The sequence below is a fragment of the Apodemus sylvaticus genome, chromosome 11 (assembly GCF_947179515.1).
Source record: "Apodemus sylvaticus chromosome 11, mApoSyl1.1, whole genome shotgun sequence".
In the NCBI taxonomy this organism is placed as follows: domain Eukaryota; kingdom Metazoa; phylum Chordata; class Mammalia; order Rodentia; family Muridae; genus Apodemus; species Apodemus sylvaticus.
The window spans coordinates 38,711,476-38,726,213 of NC_067482.1; the positions used below are offsets into that span (position 1 = coordinate 38,711,476).

The 14,738-nt window shown below is 37.1% G+C and overlaps 1 protein-coding gene across 4 annotated transcripts in view; it reads left to right on the forward strand.

Moving 5' to 3' along the window:
- The first annotated feature begins 1,351 nt into the window (after positions 1-1,351).
- Positions 1,352-14,738, forward strand: part of LOC127696217 (cytochrome c oxidase subunit 7B2, mitochondrial) — a 110,045-nt gene continuing 96,658 nt past the window's right edge. For 2 of the 4 annotated variants that reach the window (XM_052198789.1, XM_052198790.1), the window contains exons 1-2: positions 1,356-1,413; positions 13,423-13,473. The gene's annotated coding sequence lies outside the window, so the exon portion shown is untranslated. Of the gene's footprint in view, positions 1,414-13,422; positions 13,474-14,738 lie in introns of all 4 variants that reach the window. The other 2 variants (XM_052198791.1, XM_052198792.1) reach the window with 2 other exon arrangements.

Genomic DNA, 14,738 nt, shown 5'->3' on the forward strand with positions numbered 1-14,738 from the left:
CAATAGCCAAGAACTTGCCTAGTAAACATTCTGGTCCTGGCCATGTTTGTTTGTTTGTTTGTTTGTTTAAATAACAAGCCCATATCTAACTAAAATTAAACCTTGAGTCAAACTGGTGAATCTCTAGTGACAGGAGACCTATAACAATTTAAGAATACTGACGGCTTCTCAGTTACTTTTCTATTACTGTGATAAAATGCCGTGGCCACTACAATTTATAAAAGAAAACCTTTACTTTGGGGTTTACAGTATCAGAGGGTCAGTGTTCATGCTATCATTGCAGGGACTGTAGTAATTGTTGGACAAGTACCTGAGATCTACAAGCAGGAGGCAGAGAGTGCTAAGGGATAATGGAGGGAATGACTTGGGATTTTGACAGTTCAAGGTCACCCAGACAAATCTGCTCCAGTAAAGCCACACCTCCTTCAACAAGACCACACCTCCTACAATGAGGCCACTCCTCCTTAGGCTTCAAAAACAATTCCACCTACTGAGGGCCAAACCTTAAGATCTATCAGCCTCTGGGGGCCATTCTCTTCTAAACCATAAGAGATTGTTTTAAAACTTTAAAAGACATAATACCATATCAAAATATGTTCTCCAGAAAGCATTAGTGACAGTATAAAAGACTTTAAAGCAAATACATTTGTTAAAATACATCAACACATGCCAATAATTTTTAATATTGTTTTAAATTCATATTATGAACATATAAGTGTTGAGAATATTTGCCTTTAATATATATACTATAATATCCCATCATATTATTTTAGTTTTTAGAAATAATTTTGTTTGCAAAATCGACTTTGAGTTAGTTATACCCTTTATTGGTTCATCACAATCACATTGTCTAATCTTAAACTCGTGGAATTCTAAATAATTATATTGCTATCTTCTCTTTCAAAGATCCCATCTTGGTCATGAGACTATTTTGTCACCATTATAAACATCTTGAAATAGGAGAGGCCAGATAGTTACAAGGAGTTTTGACCTCTGTCTGTGGTTTTAAAAATAATCTCAAAGTTCCCTCAAAACTAAGTGTGACAAAAATAAGTGGGGGAAAGTCCGTAGTAGGCTTGTCAGAGAGTGCTGTGGTTTAGAAGAGAAGAAATGCCAACAAAAGCTATGATGCACTGGAGTGTGAGGATGTGTAACTTCTCCTTTATACAGGGACATTTGACATATTGAAACACTCCCAAAGCCAGTCTCCTCGGCACTTCCTGTGGAGGTAATGATGGCATTTGATTGGTCAGTTTGGAAGGTTGGAAGGCGTCATCTTCCAGTGAGTCACGCCCCTTCCTTTCCTTTAGGGCGGGAGCCACACAGGAAGTGCCTCCTCACTGAGGGGATATTGGCAGGTACTGGAAACTCCTCGGCGCCATCTTCTTTAGGCTGTTGCCTGTGGCGTAGCTCGTAAGTACAGTTTCGGGGTTCAGTTTTTTTAATCAGTAGTTCGCAGAAATCGTCTCTAATTGTTAATTACCAGCTGTACAAGTAGTTCTGAGGGCTTAGTTAACTGCTTTTCGCCCCCACCGCACCCCCAGGGGAAAGGGGCCCGTTTCTGCGGGATTTCCCTCACAGCCCAGTATCTTAGGATGCAGAGTGAACGTGGAAGGAAAATTCTGTTTCAAAATGAATCGTGACGTGATACCCATTTTTTTTTTGTTTGTTTGTGGAGACAGCCTGCTTGTTCGGTGCATTGGTAGCTCAGGTTAGCTTCTACCTCAAAGCATAGCTTCTGAGCACTGTGGTCCAGGCTGGCCCTGGCAAGCTCAGCTGCAGTTACAAGCAGGAGGTAGTGAGTAAGATTCCGAGCTAGGGATTCGTTTCAGCACTGAGTGATTTCTCCACTGACACAAAAGCTTACACTGCCTTCTATAGAGTCAAGTTTGGGCACCTCGGTCTGTAAAAATGGCCAGTGAGCTTTGAGTAGAGCAGCAGGTGCAGTCTACACAGGAGTAGAAAACAGATAGCTGTGTGTTAAATAAGCCCTGAACTTTTTCCCACTGCTAGGACTGACCTGGAAATCTGTAGATAATAATTTTTTTAAAAGTAACTTTGTAGGAGACAAAGATGTGATGAAGATGATAGATTTTTTTTTTTTTTTAATTTGCACGGAAGCAGTTTAGAATTCAAAGTTTTTTTCCCTACAGCAGGAGTAACTTCCTGAACTGTTTAGTGTCTTGAACTGTTTATAAAAAGTAGACTATGCTTTTCCATCATTTTATTACCCCATCCAGAGAGAATTACACAAGGACAAGTTTTGGACATATAGGACTTGCATATAGCCTTTAAAGTTGCTCCAAGCTCTTCTTAATCTTCAGTTTGATAATTCTGTGTACGCTTGACAGTAATTCTGATTACTGAAATCCAAACTTACTTGACCACAGGAGCTGCATAAAGATAACAAATTATGAAGCTAGAATTATGAAGTCACTTTATAAGGAATGAGGAACCATCCATGTCACTACTCAAATTTTCATAGGATTTTAGTATACTAAAATAGTGCATCAGTATTAATTTATAGCAATGGAAGAACATAAACAGTATACATGTGAGCCAGCGGAAAACTTCCTCAGGAATAAAATAAAAGCTTTACTAGAGATGACCTAGAAATGAGATTTGGTGTAGATACTTTTAAGAGGGACCCAGAGGAATGCCACAGAGTGTTAGGAAGGGGTGCGCTCAGTGAATACTTGGTTGAAACAGAAGGCTGATACCAAATCAGCATGTGGTGGAGGTTTATGTAAAAGAAATTTCAGAGAGCCATCTAAGGAAATGATAAAAATGTTTTCATATATTTCATGACCATTTTACTACAGAAGTAAATATGGTAAAGGTTGGGGAAGTAGAAAGAGGCCCATGAGATTACTTATATGTATGTAATACATATTCAGATGCTTTGTAAGCTAATAGAAAACTAAAAAGTACAAAAGGAAAATCATAGCAGATCCGTGAGTATATGAACTATTCATGTTTTTCAAGGTATATAGTTACTATGAAGTTTGAATGTAAATGTATTTTGTGTTTCAAATAAAAGTTTTCATAGTAGTTAACATAGACTTAGCTAGATAAGCTATATATTTTTTTTACTTAAAAACAGTTTTAATTCTGCTCTCATACTTTACATCAAACCTCAGTTTCCTCTCCTTCTACTCTCCCAGCCACCCCACACCCATTTCCCCCTTCCCCCGATCCACTCCTTTATTCACTTCAGAAAACAAAAGAAAAAGAAAAAATAGCAGGCCTCTGAGGAATATCAACCCAACATGGCCGAGTGAGTTACAATAAGACTAGGCACAAACCTTCATACCAAGGCAACCAAGTAGGAGGAAAGGGTCCCAAGAGCAGGTAAAAGAGTCAAAGATATCCCTCATCTCCAGTGTTAGGAGTCCCAGAAGACCACTCTGCTACACAAACATAACATATATGCAGAGGACTTGGTATAGATCTGTGCAGGATGCATGGTTGTCACTTCAGTTTCTGTGAGCCCCTGAACGCTGCTTAGTTGAATCTGTGTTCTGTGGGCTGTTTTCCTGGTTTCTGTAACTCCTCTGGCTCCTAGAATCCTCCTTATCTCTCTTCTATGGGGTTCCTCTGGCTCCACCTAGTGTTTGGCTGTGCATGTGCTCACATTAATTGTTGGATGATGCCTCTAATAAGAATTGAGGTAGGCACTGATCTATGAGTACAGCAAAATATCATTAGGAATCATTTCATTGATTTCTTTTGCCAGTAATGTTTGATTCTATCCTGGGTCTCTGGATGTTAAGTTTCTGGTTCCTGGCAATTCAGGCAGTATCAGACATGGGCTCCCCCCTCTTAACCTCTCTAGTTGGATCAGTAATTGGTTGGTCAGGTCCACAAATTCTCAGCTATCATTAATTACCCCAACACATCTTGTAGGTAGGACAAATTGTAGGACAAAGATTTTGCAAGAGGCCAGGATGTAGAATAAGTTAAATGTTGAATGGGCTAGTCATCTAGCATGAGGAAAAGTTCTTTCCTGAAATTATTAATTTCAGGGAGATGTATGTATGTATGGGGGAGGGTAGGGGGTATTTGAACAGTAGGTACTTGTGGAAAACTCAAAATGAAGCCATTTTTATTGTTAGTAGTAGAGCAAACTAGGCATTAAGAATATAGATAGGAGTATCTTACCAAAAAGATGTAGTTAAGAAAATAAAAAGCACAGAAGGCAAATATTTATTTGCAACAAAGCAGCATTAATTTGTTGTGTAATAGAGAAGAGGAAAATAAGTAGTTGAAAGGTGCAGAAATCCAGAGCGAACCCAGGGCCTCAGGTATGTTAGGCCAGGGCACTGCTTTGAGAACTACATTCATAGGCCTCAACTTCTTAAATATACTTAACTTAAAAAAAGGTAAGAAGTGTAGGTGAAAGCTAGAATGAAATGAAAATTAGAGACCTAGTCCTGGATTGTTTAGAAACAAATGTAGTGGTAAAGAATGATATTTAGTGTGTGAACAACTGACAGTGCTGGAAGGAGCACGGGGAAGAGACATGAATTCTCTTTGGACACCGAGGGAGCGTGCTTCAGAAGCATCAGTGGCAGCTCCAATTCAGGCCTCATCTATTCAGAGTGGTTTTGCAGCTGAAACTGAGACCTGCCCTAAGAGGCACAGTTCACCAGTGTAGGGATTCTCTAGTCAGAAGAAAGATTCTTGGTTGAAAGTCCATGTCTACTAGAGAGAGGCCGTTTTATTTTTAAAAATTATACTTCCATTAGCACCCAAACAATGCCAGAAACTAGGAAGAAATGAAGAAATTTTAAAAATGAATATTAAGATTGAAAATGTACTTAAACCTAAATCTGGTGATTTGATGATCTTTTAAACTTTATTGAAAGACAGGCATATAGATCAGATTTCATCCATACTGGCCACAGTACATCGAATCCATTTTCCTCTTAGATATCATGAACATATAGCAGAAAAATTAGCACACTGATACGAGTGCCCAGGATGGTAAGGTGCACATGTAAACTAGCGTGCATCCAGTTGAAGCTCAGAACTAAAGTACTTTGATGTCCTTTTTTCTGTAGTCACCATTTATCTTTGGTTTCTAATTTTTTATGGAATGCTGTTTTATGATTGAGGAGTGTCTTATATTTAAAATCGTAGGTGGAGAGATAGTTCTATATTTACATATTATTTTGTTGGTCTTTGTCCATGAATCTGTTTCAAACCCTAAAGTGGTTTAAAAATATATACATTTATAAATCTTCATGTCTCTACCCATTCCCATCCCTTGCAGTCTTTGTTTAGTAAGCTCCCTCCTCCTTTTTTTAAAAAATGAAAGCTTATAGCAATTAAATGCCTAACACTGTCCTATATACACTGTTTGGTCACTGTTAACTCATGATATATTGCTTCAACCTTCTGCAGTAAGACTTCTTAGTTAGGGTTTCCATTGCTGCAAAAAGACACCATGACCAAGTCAACTCTTATAAGGAAAACATTTAATTGGGGCTAGCTTACAGTCTTAGATATTCAGTCCATTATCATCAAGGTCTACAGGCAGGCATGGTGCTGGAGAAGGAGCTAAGAGTTCTTATTTTGAAGGAGAAGAGTGGCTCACTTGCAGCTATGAAGAGGGTCTCAAATCCCCCCTACCCCCCATCCCCCTACCCCTACCTCCCCACCCCCCCCCACCCCTGGGACATACTTTCTCCATCAAGGTCACATCTACTCCAACAAGGCCACACCTCCTAATAGTGCCTCTCCTTGGGCCATGCATATTAAATCTCCACAGCTTCTTTTAGTTATTTTAAATATAGGCTTAGCATTTAATTTGCAAGTGACAGAAACAGACCAAAGCAGACTGGATTCCTGAGTCAAAACTAGGTCAAGTGCCCAGGAGGTTCTTCATTCTGAGTCATGTTTTTAACATAAATATACACAAATATAAATATATATTCATAACTTTCTTCCTTTTTGCATAAGTAATTAATCTTTTACACTGCTGTGTGCCTTTTGGGGGGAAGGTTAACTACATATTGTGAAAATACATTCATTTTTTGTTTAGAAATCGTCCCAAGCTTTTTTTTACAATTATATAGTAATACTTTATTATGTGAATATATTTTGATGCATTTGAATAATTTCCTTTTGATAAATATCTGACTTGATGATTCCATTTTTTGAATATGCTTTGGTTAACTCTTTACCATCTACAGATAAAAAAATTTATTGATATACATGAAGTAATATGAAGAAAAGCATCAGAGATTGAGTCTAATCATCATACACAGGTTCAATGAATAAATCTATAAGCAGGGAACAGAATATATGCAGGAGAAATAAATGATTCAGGTTACACCAAAAAAATTAAACTCATTGTTGTTGGCAATGTGATATTAGTATAGTTTTTAAACAGGAAAAAATAACAAGAAGTACTTTAAGAAAATAAGTCAATGGTAAATTTAATATGGAGAAATGGAAGTCTGGAAGACCAATTAGGGAGATACTGGAATAATACAAACAAGAAATGATGAGAACATCGAATGTAATTTTGGCTTTTAGAACAGAGAATTCAAAGGAATATAATGTTTATAGACTTAATTTATAAGTAGAGGGAATGAGGTAATTTAGAAATAACTTCTTGATTAGAGAAATGAATACAAATTTGGAAGAAAAATTGGAAAATCAATTTTAATGTTGAATTGTCTATAGGCCAACGCTTATATTTGGGACAAAGAATTTTCTAGATAGTGAACCTAAGGTATTGAGTTGTTGGTCACAAGGTAAAGTTTTAGCATTCACCAAATTTAGTAGTTATGAGGGTGAGGATGGCCTTTTAAGTTATAAGGCCAAAGCTGATATAATTTGGAGAAAAAAATATACAGTGTTAAGAAAAGTAGAAGTTTGAAAGATTATGGGGGCACAATTAAGGAAGCTGATGTAATATGCTTATAAGTATTAATTTTTATGTAAGTTAGAGAAAATGAAGTCTAGGAAATCTATTAAACTTGTTTGTACTGTTCCCAGAGTATGTACTGGAGATACTTGAGCCTATTGTTACTGCAAATACACACTTTTAAGATGGTCACATCTAATACAAATCATTTTGTCAGGTACAATGGGACTGAACATTCTCAATTTGAGAAGTGAAAGTAATGATGAGAGAGCTATGCTTAGTTGATATCCATAGGGGTTATTTGAGGGCTGCCTGAGAGTATATGGAATAAGTGTGCGCTTGTATCTCCTCATTCAGATAGGTACTATAAACTGCCCTTTCTTAACAGAAGCCTGTGTTATCTGCTGAAAGGGGACAAATTAAGGTCACTCAAAAACCTCAGAAGCTCATATGATGAGTATTCTGTTACAGATAAACAGTACATCTGAGCCAGTGGTATAGTATTGGACATTTTTATGTTGATAAAAGTGAGAAACTTCTGATGTGATTCTCCCCCCCCCTCTCTCTCTGTCTCTATCTCGCTGTCTCTATCTATCTCCTTGCCCCCTCTCACTTTCCCCCTCCCCTCACTCCTCCTTTTCCCTCTTTTCTCCCTTTGTGTGCGTGTGTGTGTGTGTGTGTGTGTGTGTGTGTGTGTGTGTACATGCATGGGCATATGCACATCTGTTTGTCTGACTGTAAGTCTGTGTGTATAAAGGTCTGAAACAAGGGTGGTAGCCAAAAGAGTTTCAGAACCTTAATTTTAAGACAGAGCTAACAATTCATGACAAGGCCTACAGCCTGAGTGACCTGTATTCCCAGACAGTTGCCCCTGTCTTGACCCTGTTTGTTTCTGGTTCAATTGTCTGTGCCCCTGAGGTGAAGCAAAAATAGAGGACAATTGGGAAGCCAGCCATGAACTATAAAATAAGCCTTCGATTGTCATTTTAATGGGTCTACCATTTACCATAATTTAATTTCCTTACCTCCAAGAATATATCTTGTATTGTAAGTTCACAAGGTGACATATCATCTAGAAAACTATTTATTTTCCCTATCTTCCTCACACAAAGACTAAGATTATTCTTGCAACAGTAATCAAGATCTTCTGTCTTGGGTTTGTGAAGAAAATGCATTCATCTATAGTTGAAAGAGAAAATTGAAACTCTGCTACAGATGATAAAGCACATTCTTCTCCTTTTTCAATTTTGTCTGCTCATATCAGTTGAACTGCATTAATAATAGCAGAAGATGCCTGTTGCTAGTCATGGCAAAACTGACAACATTTGGTCACCTCAAACTATATGAAGTATGAGGAGTTTCCTCTTTTTGTGGAACCCCGTGCTTTTAGGTTTCTTTCTCTTCCCCCGTTTAATTTATGTTCTTGAGTGCTAGACAGTATGAAATGAACCTGTAAAATACCTTCTAGCTGATTTTACCATGAGCTTTTATAGCTGAGCAGCTGTGAATCTTCCAAAAAATGATCTCAAGTATGATTGGCCTTCCTATCTGCTTGCTGAAGCCATTCTACAATACTGATGATTGTCTAGGAAAAAGTTCAATAGGTTTATTAGGATGAATCACTCTAGCTTTAATGAATTAATCACATGTATCTACTTTGTTAGCCATGAAGTGACCACTATGTACATTTATTCATAGTATATCCATCACAATAATAAAAAGCATCCAAAATTAAAGTAGGTTGGTACTTTGGAGATAAATGAAACAATATATGCTATACTTTTTTTTTTCCGTAAGATTGTCTTATTGCCATGCAAATTAGGAAATCATTGTCAAATTTAAAGAGAGGAAAGGCTAACCACAAGGAAAATTTTATACTCATAGGTACTTAATAAGTCTTTTTTTTGGTCAGACCTGTAACAGAAAGCCAGTGGAACATGTCTCAACAAAATAAGTTTAAATCTGCTTTATTGGCATACTTACTGCCTTAGTTAGAAGTCTTATTGGATTTTCTCTTTCCTCTAAATTTATTCTTATATTTTTGGTTCTGAGCCTAGCCTTTAATGGCTGAGTCTTCTCTCCAGCCCCTAAATTTATTCTTATAAGGAGATGAAATTGTCTCTGAGTTTTAATTGGTATTGATGGTGATGTTGAGAAAAAAGGCTTTGAAAAGAGTCAGCTCAATTTCAAGTTGAAATGTAATTATTTTCTAGTTAAGTGTATTTTAATTAATAGCGGTTCCTTTATTGAGATCAGCATTTCATACAGCCTAAAGCTTATATAATTTGAGGAACCTTAAAATATATAATATAAATATACATTTGTATAGATTTAAAGTAAATACAGATTTGTGTCAAAATGTCAAATACAATAAAATGCAAAGCCATAACTTGTTAATATCTACAATCCTTCATTTGTATGTTTGTTTAAATTTCTTACAAGTATATTTGGATCCTATTCCTTCTTTTTCCCAAGCTCCTACCATGCATTCCTTCCCTCCATTTTCTGCCTAACTTCATGCTTTTACTCTCTAATCAAACAACAACAGGGAGTCCAGTTTTTATTGTTTGTCTACTTGTGGGTGTGGGGTCTGTTCTTTAATGTGATCAATATAACAAGTGTCTTTCTGTCTGAATGTCATTCTCCATCAGCAATATAACAAGTGTCTTTCTGTCTGAATGTCATTCTCCATCAGCAAGCAGCAATCTAATGGCATTAGATCCTTGTCTAATGGGGGAACTTTGTGTTCACCCTGTTTTCTCTATCCTAGGATTTTGACTGGCTTGAATTTTGCAGGTAATATGCATGTTATCACTGTCTCTGCACATTCATGTGTACATCTTTTGTGTCAGGGAACTACTGTTTCCTTGAAACCATTCACTAACTCTTGCTCTTAAAATCTTCCAAGCCTCCTTCTATATATATCTCTGAGCATTGAGGGGAGTCAAGTTGTGATACAGAGATTCCCATTTAGGCCTGGAAGTCTCTAATTCTCTGCATGTTTATAGGTTGTGGGTTTCTGTATTCATTGCCATTCACTAATAGGCGCTCTTCTGATGGGAGTTGAGACATGCTCTGTTGTACAGGTATAGCATAAGCTATTAGGTGTCATTCTATTACTATATTCTTTTCACAGAATAATCATAGTTGATTTCCCCTTTGGCCCATGACTTAGCCTCAAGTTTTTGGCTTCATTGACAGTGCTAAACATTAGTTCCATCTCACGGAGCAGGCCTTACATTTAAAAAGTTAATTATTTCAATAATGTTCATACCCCTATTTTGCCATTGCAACAGTAGACATATCTGCTGTGTTGGCAGTTGATGTAGACTTCAACATTCATCACTGGGTCTGACTGAGGATTATTTCTCTCCTGAGATACCATGAAGAGTAACTCCCATCCCTATGAATCCTAGCCTGTAGAGATAAAGCTTCCAGTTGAGCATCACCTAGATTTCTCCATGCTCTATGGCATAGGCATCCAGAGTCTTCAGTAGTAGGGTCTTACTGTCAAGTCTTGGAGGGTGACTGATAGTTTGGCATAGACTGTAGTTTGGGGCTAGATGCTTCAGTCCTGTCTTGACAAATTATTCATATTCCACATTGTTAGCTAAATCCTACTTGATTCTTTCATCTGTAGGGAAAAGTGAAGTATAACTTTTATTTTTATTTTGCTCTATTATTTACCTGTGCCTCTGAGTTTAAATCCTATACCACAAGTTCTAGCATGGAGAATTATAGGCATGTGATACAGTGCTCATCTTTAGTTTTACTTTTAAAAGCATAGCTAACATTTTTTTCTTAGGTTGTACCCCTTTTTTTTTGCATTACTACTTCTGTTTCCAAAATTCCACATCTCTGACTTTATTCAAAGGTTCTTACTCAGATTCCTTTTCGTGCTAATGGAAGCTTTAGCAGACTTCAGCATTTTGAGATTTCATTTTATTCCACCATCCCTGCTGAAACTGCCACAGGAGCCAATCTTGCTTGGCTGGGCTCCGACCATATTAACCAAACACTTGTTAATTTAATCACTGATTCAGCATTCAGTTTTCCATGCATTTTTTTCCAGTGGTTTGTTGTTGTCGTTTTTCTTTTTCTTTCCTGGACCTGTACGTAGCTTTTAATGAAGAATAAAGAAATTTGAAGGAGAAAGTTCTTTTCTTAGAGTTCCCAGACTAGTATAAATAAGTATTTTCTAACAAGAAAAGTTCTACAACAGAATATAAATAAAGGGAAATATAAAAGGAGAATGAATTGAGCTGGCTAGAATAGTGGAGACTACTTGTCTCATTTTTTTTGAAAACATTTTCTAGGAAACTTTGTATAAAAAGAATTTTATAGCCAGTAAATGTGAAAATCATAGTCTCTATTCCTCTTAAGGGATTCTCACTATGTTCTTACCAAGTTAAGTATCTAATACCACCTTCACCCAAGAAAACTGTTTAAGTATGTCACTTCACTTTATTTGACTACAAAAATGTTTTTATAGTAGAAAAGCAGTCCTGTAATGGTTCTGTCATAACTATACATTACAAACTTGATTTACAAATATGTAGGGTCACTTTAATTTTCTCTTTGTATAAGGAATCTTTTTCATCCTTTTCTATTTAATTAGATGTTTATATGAGGTCAAGAACTAATTTGGAATTAGGGAGTCAAATATTTAGAAGATCACATTTCCAAATAACCAAAAGCTGGAGGCAGCTCCCCACAGGAGGCAATGGTCCATGTTTGCATGGGCCACAGTTTCTGTATTGTGGCCAAAGCAATAAACACCTCATGCTTAAATGTGTTACAGACTGTTTATATCAGGAAGATACAGGAAGAGTCAGGAATGTACAAGCTGTTGCACCTGACTTCTCTGGGGAAAGATGATCTATCTCTCCCTTTGGTATTGGTATTGATATGTTAAGCTGCTATTCATTAGAGCATTGTGGATTTTATTCAATCTTGGTTCTTTGGATTCAGTCTTCCCCAGAAAGACATTTAATGATAGCTAAAATTACATTTAACTGAAAAAGGTAAGAGAGTAAGGAAATGAACATATATAAGATGACCTTTTACACAGAGTGGTAACAAAAGATATATGCTTACATAAGAGACCCATTTTTTTCTTCACTGCATCACAATAGCGTGCTTGCAATTTGAGTTGGTTATACATTGGTTATGATGATGCTCAGCTTGCAAGAGCTGCTTTTCTGAAAAATCTGTAGTCTTTTCAGTCTGTATTGCATTATCTGTCCTTTAGCAATGACACTGGCAGAAAGAAAAGGCAAAAGAAGTAAGACTGGGGTAAAGGCTGAACAAACTAACCAGTAGTAGCATTGCACTATATTCCCTATCAGCTCTGTATCTCAAAGACATATTAAATGGGATCTATGATTGTTATTTTGGCGAGGACTCTAAAGTCAGTCAGGACATGATAACTTAGCATCCTCTCCTAGGTTCCCAGTTGTCTCTGTGCACCTCCTTTTTAGTCCTCTCTGCTGTATCATCTTCTAAACTAAAAATGTGGGGATCTTAGAACCATTTTCTTTTTTTGTTTGCTTTTGTTTGTTGTTTGTTTGTGTTTTCAAGACAGGGTTTCTCTATATAGCCCTGGCTGTCCTGGAACTCACTCTGTAGACCAGGCTGGCCTCAAACTCAGAAATTTTCCTGCCTCTGCTTCCCAGAGTGCTGGGATTACAGGCGTGCACCACCACCACCTGGTTTAGAACCATCTTTTGACTGCTTCTATTGTTCTGCAAACTCACCTTATGGTTTGTTACAGTTTGTATGTTGACATCTTCCCAGGTCCGCTACCTGACCTGAATCTTTTTTTACATTGATCTTCACACTGATTCACCTCTATCTACATGTAAGTTCAAGTTCTTGGTTATTACTACTGAACATTTCCCTACAGTGTTCTATTGTTTTAGCTGCTAACATTTAACTACCCAAATTGAAATCAATTAGTCAGCACATTGTCTTCTTTGGTCTCACACCCTACATGAGAAAAATGTTTGTCCACAACTTTACATGTTTATCTGGAGTCTGACCACTCTTCTGTTTTCAACAGGACTATCTTAGTTTGTCCAAGCATCAGCGTGTCAGGCTTTACATATTATTGTGGTGAAGGTAGCAGTCATCTTGTCTTTTTTTCCATCTGTTGGGTATATCTAGGACCCTTGAGAAGAGACACTGTCAAATTCTTTGTTTTCTTCTTATGTATAATCAAAATCTAAAATAGCCCAGGGTAGGAACCATACTCATAGGCTTGTGGCAGTAGTTAAGAAGTGAATGAACAAAGCATCATTTATAATCTTGAGGACCGTTCTTAGTAGTGCAGCGTCTTGTTGGACTAGGCATTAGGAGTATGACCATAGTCACATCTATTATAATTGTCAGCCATGTGGGCAGATTTAGCATTTAGCAGTTAATCTCTTGTTGAACAGAAGCCAAATATTTGGAATTATGAAAATATGACAAATATGAGGAAGGCTTGGACTTAGTTTTGTGCTCTATTGTACCACAGTGACATAAATCTTGAATACCTTTTACAGATTCTACTTTCTGATTCTGTTACTCCTGTATCTGGACTCGCTGGCTGTGAGGTATGGATACTCAGGGAACCACTGTTATATCTCTGTTATAGTGATCTTTCATCCTTTGCAAACATAATTTCTTTATAAAGGTAATACAGTAAAACACTGAGCAATATAGAAAGAAACAGACAAGAATTATTCCAAAGAAATGACCGTTGTAAACAACTTATATATGTCCTATTTATTTCCCTTTCAAAATTTACATCTGCATGCCAAAGTGGTTGATAGTCTATCTAGCTTTAGCAGGCAGATTTGCCTTGGTTTATTTCATGTAACAGGATTGTTATAAGAATGATAGAAAGTACAGAAAAGTAGCTATACTTTTGTTTTCATTTAGTTTTGTTTTTTAATGTTGTTTGTGTTGTTGTTGTTGTTGTTGTTTCAAGACAAGTTTGCACTGTTGTAGCTCTGCCTGTCCAGTCAAACCAAGCTGGCCTTGAGCTCACAGAAGCCTCTGCTTTCCAAATGGTGAGATGAAAGTTGTGTACCGTTATGTCCAGATGCTACTGTGCTGCTTCTAAAGTGTCCTTGGTACTTACTCTATGGTGTTCGAGGATGTGAGGATAGAGCATGAGGGGGAGGGACTTTTGGAATTGGATGAAATAGAAATATGAGCCTAGTAAAAAAGCAATATCAATGTAATAAAATAATTAAGAAAAAATTATACCAGTCTCCCCATATTTTGCTGTTATCTAAAGTGTTATGTATACTTCTATGAGGAGAAGACAAATATTTGTAATGAATGTCCAGATTCTAAGCTGGCATGAACACAATAGAAATTCAAAAGGCCAAGATTTAAACAACATGACATACTTTCCTTAGGAATTCACTTAAGTCTTAGTAGAATGTAGGTGTACTGTCAAGATACAAATGTCTTTTTTTTTTTAACTTGTTCTTTTAGAGGCACCTTAAGAAGTGCTCAACATCATTAGTCATTAGGGAAATGCAAATCAAAACAACCCTGAAATTTCACCTTACACCAGTCAGAATGGCTAAGGTCAAAAACTCAGGAGACAGCAGGTGTTGGCGAGGATGTGGAGAAAGAGGAACATTCCTCCACTGCTGGTGGGGCTGTAAGATGGTACAACCACTTTGGAAATCAGTCTGGCAGTTCCTCAGAAAACTGGACATGACACTTCCGGAAGATACAAATGTCTTTATCTCAGTGGAATTCCCTGAGCTCTTATGGCAAGTACTGAGAGGCACCACGTTGCTATTCCTATTGTGCTTCTAATGCTCAGTACACAGCATGGGAATTATTGCTTATCAGTAAA